General features: G+C 32.8%; 1 protein-coding gene across 6 annotated transcripts in view; it reads right to left on the bottom strand.

Moving 5' to 3' along the window:
• LOC138710620 (probable splicing factor, arginine/serine-rich 6) overlaps positions 1 to 11877 on the bottom strand; it is a 75473-nt gene that overhangs the window by 20567 nt on the left and 43029 nt on the right. The window lies entirely within an intron of this gene.

The raw sequence follows: 11877 nt of genomic DNA, 5'->3' as shown, positions 1-11877 counted from the left end.
CCACACAAAGCTATTACCAACCACATGAATATTCCCAGTCACTTACCTTTTGCCAGCACCACTCAAGGGAGATGTCAAATTAAGGACGAAATCAACTTTCACCATAACACAACAGAAAATCACAAATTCCCAGAAAGCTACACGGAAGAATCTCAAAAATTTAATTGAAAATACCTATAGTTGAAAATTCAATTATTGTATAATTCACGTTCACATATACTAAGTTTTTATGTAAAATTGTCCCTACAAAATTGAATTTGTAATTTCTCAAGTTCGCAAATATGCCAAAGACCTTCAACATGAGAATTCCACTCCCTGTAACATGCAAAATAAGTCTGAAACTTTTCTTATATGATATACTGCTTCCATCAAGGCAACGATGATAACATTCTATGCAGGGTGCTTTTGTAGTACAGAATGTTAACTTATCGATTAAATTTCTTAAAAAAAAAAAACTTATTCGGATAATCTCAATTTTTTCTTTATGCGTTATGCTCAATGTTCAATAATTTAAGAAACATCTATTTCTTCCCGACGTAGCAATTACATTGGTAACAACATATTCATTTCTCAACATAGAAAGTTTGATATAAATTTGGGAGCAGCAAAAATTTATGTTTCATATGATCAACCTTATCATAAAAAATCTTCGAATTTGACAACTTCTTGGATAAAACTAGTCTCCATTTATAGTAAAACCAGTTCTGATTGCACCTACCAAGGAACCACTTCTCAGAACAGGCAGTGGTCGCAGAAAAGCAATGTACAGATACGCATGCACACGCAAATTCTGTTCCTTCTCCCAACTAATGGCTGGCTAGAGTTGGAAGCAGAGCAAGTGATATCAATGATTAATATGGTCGTAATAGTTACGTGTGGCACTGATGCCCTCCATAGAGCTATCCACCACACTGGAGGACTAGAACACTGACAATGTTACTGTTCACAGTAAAAGCAATATGGAAAAATGAAATTGAACACAAGTCTGGAGCTGAAAATATGCCACTTATGCATATTAAAATTGAGGAATATTATAGTTCACTCTTTCTTTAATCAGTTTTATCCCTGCCTTATATTACAGACTTACAAACCAATGCAGTGCAAGGGAGGGTATTTAGGGACATAGTGCACCCATTAGGGAACTGGCTTCAATAAAAATATACGTGAAAGAAATCGACACCATGTTTGGGAAAAGCCGCATCAACTGAACTAGCCTTTCCTGTTCTACATCGAAATGTGTGCTTACATTACTGTCGAGATTTCACTTTGTAGGAAATGTATCTACAGGTTAACATTCCTATCTCCATTAATATACATAAACTACAAGTAGGGCCATAAGTCACGTTACCTCCCTCCCCCACTAATTTATTTCACAATTAACAACGCATTCCTTATTTATACAGAAGATTCATGTGTGCGCTGTTATAACTGAATATGATGCCATGTTCGACGAGTGGTTTTGCAAAGAAAATCTTCTGTTATATTCCTGAATGCTTCTGCCACAGCAACCCGCAGTTGATTGTAAAATATTACAGGGATAACGTGACTAATGGCCGTGCCTGTATATAAGCTCCCTTTCTAACTTGGTATACTTCCATCTATCCTGCACCTTCCATTCATACATTGGAAGCTAAGAAGCAAGAACCTTAGTCACAATTATATCCCTAGAGATTTTTAGGACATGTTTTTCAGAATTTTGCTTTCCTCGCATAATTTCCACCCCTTAAATTAAAAAAAATTGAACACTGGTATTGTTTCATCAAAATTCAAAATATCGAATACTGAACATTATCCATCCCTTCTGTAATTACTCTGACACGGAAGACGACCTGGATTTGTTTCTGTTGAAAGTAGTGAAGTGAAGTGCAGAAATACAAGTGCGTTTATTGTCAAGTAATTAACAAATGCATTTTTATACAAATATTTTACTTGCGAAGTGTAACACTAGGTCTAAGATTAGTGAAGATCAGGCCACCAGCATTGGAACTGATATGCAGCGATAAAAAAGTCACAAAATTGCCTATTAACTACTGAAATTTTATATTTGTAGCTATTTATTCTTAAATATTTACTTGATTAGTATATTAATTATTTGATATTGTGACTAGATTTTTGTGGTCATCATGTAATTTTCCCCTATTCGATTTCTGCCTCCAAATTTTGAGAAGGAGGTGGGAAATACGCGAGTAAAATACTGTATTTCTCAGCTGCAGTATAGCCTCCAAAGTGAAGAGAATTCTAATTTAGGAGTATGCTGATGGTGGTGGCAGTACTGTAGTAAATTAAAGTCTCGAGTATCACAGTGCAATAAGCAGAAATGTTCATATGTGAAAAGAAACAAGTGAATGCTACTTCAAAAGATGGGAAAGAATAAAAGTTGTGAAATCAAGAGTAAACAAAGGCACTAATATAGTGATGCAAGCACATAGGTTCTTGAATGGTTCCAATTTATTGTCAGTGGTTGGGGAGGAAAAAAGTACAAGTGTCCACTGATACTGAAGGAAAATGCTCTAGATTTTAAAATAGAATTGTTCAAGCTACAGATGGCTTGACTGTTTTGGCGTACACCATGATTCTTTTTCTGTAAATGATAGGGCAAGAAAGAACTTATGCTACTTGTGTGGACTGAAAAAATCTCTCCTGAGAACCTATACTAATAATAAATCTGTAGCAGAAATTTTTCTGGTAATTTTCTATTTTCCAAAAATAATTGGTCCTAACATATATAATTAACCACCCTGAAACCGAAAATCGCTTTTTTGAAATTTTTGTTTGTATGTCTGTCTGTCTGTATGTTTGTTACATTTTCACGCGATAATGGCCGAACCGATTTCGATGAAAATTGGAATATAAATTAAGTTCGTTGTAACTTAGATTATAGGCTATATGGCATTCAAAATACGTTATTTAAACGGGGGTTATAAGGGGGCCTGAATTAAATAAATCGAAATATCTCGCTTATTATTGATTTTTGTGAAATATGTTACATAACAAAAGTTTCTTTAAAAATGATTTCTGATAAGTTTTATTCTTTGAAAAACTTTGATAGGACTGATATTTAATGAGATAAATGAGTTTTAAAATTAAAATAACTGCCATCTAAGGCGGTGTATTGAAATAAAAAACAAATGACTTCGTCTATAAGGGGCCTTGGACACAACAATCGAAAGCTATTAAACATAGCCTACAGACAATGTTTCTGTGTTTGTATGGTAATATCTGAAGCTAAATTAACCGATTTGTATAATTAATTATTATTTAATCATTGGAAAGTGTAGTTTTTCTGGATAGACATAATGCTATAATGTTATTACAGTAACGTGTGAGTGAATTGAGGACAGGTAAGATTAAAATAGCTTCTTATGCACAGAAAACTTGATAGGTTATTCTGTATATTCATTTCCTGTATTTCTTATAATAATGTTTATGAACATATTCATTTTTATCTCAGAGAATTAACGAACAACGAGATTGTATTGATTTAGTATGCAGTAATAGTACGTTAGCTTAGCAATCCATTATTTTATAATTCAAATTTTAACTACGCTCAATTGAATCGTGTTAAAATACATAAAATACATATGCAATAAATGCAATGCAAAAAAATTGGGTAATGAGCCAAGCAGATTATGTTGCGCTGTTGTAAAAGTTGTTCCTCCTGAGATTCAAGAGCTCCCACAACAAATTAAAAACTTTCTAATCCGAGTACATCCGTTATCAACACACTTTTTCATATAATATAATATAAACATAATAAATCTGTAGCCAAAATTTTTCTGTTAATTTTCGCTTTTCCAAAAATAATTGGTAATAACAATTAAGAAACATGTTAAAGGAATTTTCATTGCACCAATGAGTGATCTCTGGATCAAAATGATCGCATTTTAATATTTTAAATACAATTTAAATTAAGTAACATATTAAACGATTTATCCTTCTATCAAACACGAATGTTCCCTCGATCAAATGTCCTATTTTAATTATGTAATTACTTTATATTTATTTCTAACGGGTGCAGCGGAGCGCACGGGTACGGCTAGTATAAGGATATATTTATATTATGGATGAAACCACACAATGCTTTAATACAATAATTCCCTACTCTACAGGCAACATGTTTAATGATCTGTATGTATACTAATATATATTACTAAATACACTTGAGCAAAGTATTACACTAGATAGCAATTCGTACCGAACATGCTCGAAGTCTATTTCCCCCTTTCTAATCTATTTCCATAAGAAGAATGTGATGATTCACAAGAAAACCACATGTGTTCAGAAGAGCCGCAACTGACTCTCTGCATTAGGCCCTCTGACAACTTCTCTGCTATAAGACGCAAATTTCGAATGAAGGACGATTAAGACAATAAATATATAGTAACTTTCAGCTGCATTTCTTTTGTTCAGCATAACATCTTCTCAAAATTGAGGAGTTGGCTGGAATAAGGGCGTAATTTGAATTACGTTGTTTTTCCGTAAAAACGTTCTATAAATTCTATGGGCGACCTTCTATCATACCTCCCTATTACACTAAAACCAAAAGATGTTGTTTGAGAGGCTTATTAATAATTGAATTGTGTCAGTCTTTCATAAACTCGCTGCTTCCATCTTAGATCACCTTAAGCTCCTAGTTCACATTTAAATTTGGCTCATCTATCTTACTGTAATCATTACTATTCTTATATGTGTGTTATTCTGTGTTTTTGGCAACCCAGGATGCCTGGGCAGACTATTTCTTGAAATAAATTATATATTGCATGAAACAACAGAATGGCTGTAAATGCAGAATAAGCAAAACTGATTTTTCGTCAGATGGAAGTGAATATACGCCTACAAATGGTGATGAATCTTCTGATTATCATTTATGAAGTGTTAAAGATAAAAATAAAGGACGGGGGGGGGGGGGGGGGGAACATTCTCGAAACTTAGAAAACAAATAGAACACGCCAAAATAGCGGTAAAAAACTACATTAGCAGTTCTGGCAAAATGTAAGTACAAAATTAAAATTATTTGTCACTAACATTAATAGGCCTAAAGTTTCTTTTAGGGCATGTACCATTCCATGAGTTAAGTGTTAATTTGGTATAAAAGTTTGAGGTTAGGACAATGAACATGAAAGCGAACCCTATTGAAGTGGCATGGAGTATAATCAGATCTTGAATACATAATGGGTAGTTTTTTGACAATGTTATTACGTGTAGTTAATGATATTTAGTTTTAGATTCATGGGACGAAGTTCCAAATGCCACAAAAATGTTGCAGCCCAGGAGCAGGAAGATTTCCACGCTGAACTTTGGGGCATAGGCAATAGGGAGCAACAAGACACTTCTGATGGGATACCTTGAGAGAGAGAGAAAAAAAACATTCAAAAGCAGTGTCAACAGGATCAACAAGGAACCGTAACTGTTGCCTGGGGGTACACTATAAAGACTGACAGTGGGATACAATCTGTATGTAAGTCATTTGTAATAAAAACGTTTCAAATATCTGAAGATAGACTAAAAACAGCTCCAACTAAAAAAATGAACAATAGAAATGGTTGATATGAGAGGCAAGCATTTCAATAGGCCACACAAGATACACGACTCAGTCTATGATATGGCTTTGAAATATTTACATCTAATACAAAGCATTACATCCCACTATACAGGGTCTCAGAGAAAATACTTTGATAATCCTAATTTAACTGTTAAGAGTACTTTTTCAGTCATTTTAACAATACTATTTTGAACAGAAAAAATCTGCCCTTTCTATCAAATATTCCACCTACCACACGTTTATCGGAGAAAGGAGCATGTATTCTATTTGTCACTCAAGAACAGACACGTCACTTGTGCGCACAAAGCAAAATTAAGTTGGAAAGTACCTCAATGACTGATGTAAAGCCAGTTTCTTTCATCAAAAGAAATACGAGGATTACAAAACACTGAAGAATACATTGTTAGAAGAGTGTTAGTTCTTGAACTTTACTATGCTCAAAATTTACCTCATCCTAAACTGTCAGTTACTAATCAATTCTACAAATGCTTGCTATGGGTTTATGGCTTCAATATCCACTGCCATGCTGACTCAAATAGTGCTTTGTATTGGTTTATGGAGCATGTTTCACAAAAGGGGCATAACACAGTTGCCTCCTTTCTACATGAATTTAATATATATATATATATATATATATATATATATATATGGAAAATAAAAACTTTCAGAAGTTAGTCCTCTTTTCAGATGTTCTCAAAATTAAGAACAGTACTCTTGTTAAATTTTGTTCATGGTTTTCTTGTAAATATCAAATTCAGACTAACCACATATATCCCATCTGTGGACATTCCTATTGTCAGTGGATCGAAATTTTGGATAATATGAATCACATCTCAAAGATAAGAGGAAATACACACAGTTCATCGGTACTTAATATTTTGCAAAGTTGTAGAAAAAAAGCCCACTCCATTTGCTGTAAGAGGTGGGTCAAATATGATAAAAGAATGGTGTTCTTATTTAAAAGAGTTCACATTTACAAATCCAAAAGCAAACAGTTTGAGGTTTTCAGTACAGAAATACTGTGTTCTAACTTATAAGTAGGTTGGTACCATCACTGCTTCAGAGACTTACAATAACATATCATGTCATTGCTTTACCTTGTGGATAAATAACAATGTTTGGGACAATGTGCAGCCACAAAACATTACAGCACTAACCATGGCGAGTATCAAAGAGCCAAAACAGAAAGACGTAAAGGATTTACTCAAATATTTAGAAGTGAACAAGAGTGGTGTATAAACATATTTAGACACGTCAAACAAATTGGTACATGTAATAATTCTGAATATGCAGACGAGAGTGATGAATAAGGAGATCATTAATATGAATGAAAATTAAAATTGTATGTCTGATATTTAATAAACATGTGCTAACTTTTGTACAAGGAAACCTATTTCTTTATTTACAAAATATTCTATTCCATGGAATAAGGGCACAATTTGAAATTTTTTTATATCAATATTTATGTGATGATTTTGCTACCTTTTTTCTGCTAATCCCTTGGTGATTTCTTCTTACAATACATAAATATTTGTTATTTTATGTGAGAATTGGTGCTTTTACGTAATTTTTCTTGTTTATTTCAAAACAATGAATTTTTAATCACGCCCTTCTACCAGCCAACCCCTCAATTTCACATTACTACAAGAAATATATTGAGAGAGAGTAAGCACAAATTTTCTGGTAAAATATAAATGAAGAACCTCGCAAACTTTGATTCTTCAGAACTTTTTTCCAGGTGTAAAAAAAAATAGAATTTACTGTAATAAGATGCCAAATAAGACTGTGTACGTAGTTGACATTTTCGTAACTGTTATTTACCAATTGAAGTACCGGTATTCAAGTTTTCTAGTAGGATATACATTTTATCGAAACATCTGGATGACGAGGGAAAAATGTTGATACAAAACTGACACCCCCAAAACTTCTATGAAAAAATGTAGTTAAAAATACCAGTGAGATGAAAATGGGTAAGGAAACCAAAATATTAAGATCTGTCCCACAGATGGTTTGCACATCAATGAAATTGAGTTAATGTTATGAAATGAGAATGCAATTCAAAACTAATACACCAAGTATTGTGTGGAAGTTCCATAATCCAAGGACTGTCGGTCTTTATATTAATGTCCTCAATCATCAGCACTTTCGGCTCAAAATGTCGGATATGAGATTATCCTAATAACATACCAGAGTCTGACACATGTACCCACTTAAAACTTCCATCCCTCATCGATCATGTATTCCAAAAACGAACCGAGATAAATGTACTGCACATTAACCAAAGAAAAACAAGTGTTCAGTGTACTTAATCGCACACTTGTACAAATAACGAGCACAGTATAACTATTTCTGAAGCAGCAACAAAATTTTATTCTACTTCCAAAGCAGCAAGTTTTATTCTACTAGACATATTACAAACCTGGTCAATTACAGAACTATCACAATTGTCTAATAATTTGCTAGAATAATCAGGATCATGGATTACATACGACATTTTATGATATCTTTGAGAGTAATAATTCGTTTTTATTTTGCATTACATTTACTTCCTTTTGATAGGCTTATTCCACTGTTCTAAAAATAAAACCAAATTAGTTTCCATTTAGATTAATGTCATTACAGAGAATTCTTAGCAAATGCATTATTTATGAAAAATTTTTATGAAGACAATTCTGTACTATAGAAGAGCTTGCTAGTTGTGACGCACATTAGGGCAGACATTGACAAATTGTAATTGTAAACACTCGCAATAATAATGTTGCAGGGGCAGCGCAGTAAACTGTCTTTGCTTCACCCCCTCCCTTCCATCCAACTCCCCTACAACAGTATACAAGCATCTATCAGTGACAGGTCACCTGCTTAAAATTAGATTGCTTCTTTCTCAAAATCTACATCTGTTCGAAAACGTGTTTTTAAGGAAGAATGGAAGGAACAGTATTTGTTGGGCATACAGTGACAATGTAGATGTCTTGCATGTTCTAAATTCTACTAGACACTTATAAATCAAACATCAAGACATTATGACTATGCCATAATGATGATCACGAAATCATAGGTAAACATGAACATATCTAAATGTAAACGGAAATGTGTATAGTAAAAAATTAAAATTTTCTGTTTGTAGGGCTGGACAGTGTGATGGAATTAAAACATTTAAAAAACGAAATTCAATAGTTCTGGTAGTAAAATATGATTAAACAAGATATGAGTGAAAGAAAACTCCTTGCCAGTTATGTTAATGCTTTGGAAATCGCAAAATCATTTAAGTGTAATAATGAAGGTGAGTTCATTAAAACATGCCCGAATAAAGTTTCTAACATTATTTATCCTGAATAATCTGACGTTTTTATTAGTATGAAATCCACACCGATAATACAAAGGAGAACAATGAACACTGAGAAAATCAAAGATGCATCAATTTGTGATCACTCTCGTTATAGGTGAAAACATTGATATTCACGGAATATAATTGGTAATTTTCATTAGCATTTCACTTAAAGGAAATTACAACAGGAGAAGAGTTATTCCAAGCACGAAAAAATGAATTTAAATATAAATCAACTTGTATCTGTGGTAACAGATGGGACTATAAATATGACATAACATACCCAACTGGCTTAGATTTATTTAAAATACACTCTACAGAAAAATATCTATAGTCCTATCTTAGGTCTATGTCACTACTCTACTATGTTCGGCTCTACATTCAGTATTTTTCCGAACAATTCCTTTCTGAACAAAAACTTTTAAAAATCTAAACAAAGATCGTACCAAACAGACGAAAATGTATTAAGAGTGGTAAATTGTGACGTATTTACCTAGGATGTTGTAACACAGTCAAAATTACGGTGAAATAAAATATAATTTGTCCATCTATAAATCTTTGTAATGTGTAGTCTACATCAGAAGCTCGTGTTCAGAGTCAGTCATTGGGATCCGAATAGAGTGCTCTATACTCCTCGATCGATATTAAGTCGCATGTATTGCAGGTTGCACCCAGTAATGTCATCGTTGCCAATTTGCATTAGGGTGTAGTGTCTTCAATAATCTTTTACACTCACCAATGAGAGTGCAGTTTATGTAGATTACTATAACAGACTAATTCTCAAATACATTCTATTAAATAGGACGCATCGTAAGTCCACAACATCTAAGACTTCTATTATGCATGATATTACAGTTCTTCTAGAAAAGAGAATTAATGTATTTGAAATTGGGTCATTTGCAGAATTTGTATAACAAATAATGTCCAATTCATACCCTTCGCATTATTCCATTTATAACGATAGAGTTACAAATTCCTAACAGTGAGTAGTTTCAATACTAATATAGTGAACCTCACAAGATTTCCTTCATATGAAATATTTCACGAGAATAAAATAAAATTCCCATAGTAACAGCTAAAATGCCATGTCCATACTAGTTAAGTACTGTCATTTCCCACAACTATGGTCCATGATACAACTATTCAAAGAACCATTTGTAGATAGCTGCAGTGACAACTTCAAATTACAGTACAGCAAAAATATGAACGAGGTACTAAGTTACAGAGTACAAAATTTGGATGGACCATAGCTATGGGAAATCACAGTATTTAAAGTGTAGTATGATTCTGTCCAGATAAAAGTTTGTTTAATAATGTAACTGAGAAAAAAAATAAAGAAACATTTGATATCAAAACTTCATGTATGTCTGAGTTTATATTTCCTTAAATATGATTTCAAAATTACTCTAGTCCAGTAAATCACTCAGGTCTGTTACACCATTCTGTTCTATGGATACAGTTGAAAAAGAAATCCCTCAGATGTCAGCACAAGCCAGGATGACACAAAGAGCCATCTTGATTTACTGCTATCTTCACCCAATATGATTTGGCGAGTTTGTGTGTCATACTCTCGCTTTGTGCTTTAGTCTAAGCGTGAATTTTTTTACTCTGTCAGATCTGCATGTGTTGTGTTTTCCACAAATAACATATAAAGTCAAGATCAAGAAGACATAATAGTACACGTGTGCAGTAGTTAATTTGCTAATTTGAAGATTTTTAAGGAAAAAAATTTTAGGTTAGCACTTGTTTATGTTTGCTTTGTCATGTCTGTTACCTGTCAGATCTGTTACTCCGTGTCATGCCTGTTACATCATTCAAAACAGTGCCTTAATTTTTTCTAATTATCTATCATTAAAGAAACTAAGGCTAAAATATCTTCGCCTTAAGGGCAATCTACTAAGATAATATTGTTACTGAAAAAATGTTTTTCTGTTATTGAAGAAGTTATTATCTTCATATTAGGTAACAGATCTGATATTAAGACATTTAAAATATTTGTTCAATTTTGATTTGAAGTTAGTTATGTTACTATTCTAGAGCCTATGCACTGTTTAAAGACTACCTGATATAAAAAAATAAAGGAATTCTATTTCTATAAAAGATCCATTGCCTTGTCCTGTAACACACCTGACATTTAGCAGTGCCATCAAGGTTCACTGATACTTGTAGAGAATGTTTTAAAGCAAGGTGCATGTACAGTGGCTGATTACTATGGCAGAGACATTGCACTACATTAATATATGCAGAATATGCACTAAATAATACTTAAATTTTTACGTTCTCAATCGTCCATTTGTTATACAAATGACCCAATTATTAAGTGTCATATAAATGACATAGTACTTTTTGAGTTCATGTATTTTACGTACCAATATAAGCCTTCCACTTTAAGTACACTTCGCTGATTTCTCTCTTTACAAATGTGCAAACCTCTATAATAATGTAATTACACCACAATGACTATATGCAAATAAATTAAGATACGTACATTTATCTGCATTATCTTCTCTCTTTAGGACAATATTCCAAAGTGAGCATAATTTGACTTCAAAGAAGTTTTCCGTCTTCCAAATGATCACTAAACATACTTTCGAAGTATGTAATATCTTAATTTTATTGTTTAGAGAATTTTACGATGACTTCCTTGACTGCTGTCTTTTTCCATAAACACAAATCTTTTGGAACAAGAGCTGCCATTGCTTACATATACATATATATATATATATATATATATATATATTTACTAAAATGCAGTACTTCAAGGCTGGCCAGGAATTTTGAACAGATGCATATCCTTGAAATCAATACTATATTTATACAGGATCTTTAAATATTCTTAATCAATATAACTGTCGGTATTTCTCATGCATAGAATACAATTCTGCTCTTTGCAACAGTTTTCTGTTTAATGTGTGAAATGTTTACAGACATCTTTCAAATACTGAACATTAGCATTCTGCATGTCTCTTCATAAATGACAAGCAGGAAAACTACACAAAAGAATTTATCC

The sequence above is a fragment of the Periplaneta americana genome, chromosome 12 (genome assembly GCF_040183065.1).
Source record: "Periplaneta americana isolate PAMFEO1 chromosome 12, P.americana_PAMFEO1_priV1, whole genome shotgun sequence".
NCBI lineage: Eukaryota > Metazoa > Arthropoda > Insecta > Blattodea > Blattidae > Periplaneta > Periplaneta americana.
The sequence above is the reverse complement of the archived record's forward strand: the minus strand, read 5'-3'. Positions and strand labels throughout refer to the sequence as shown.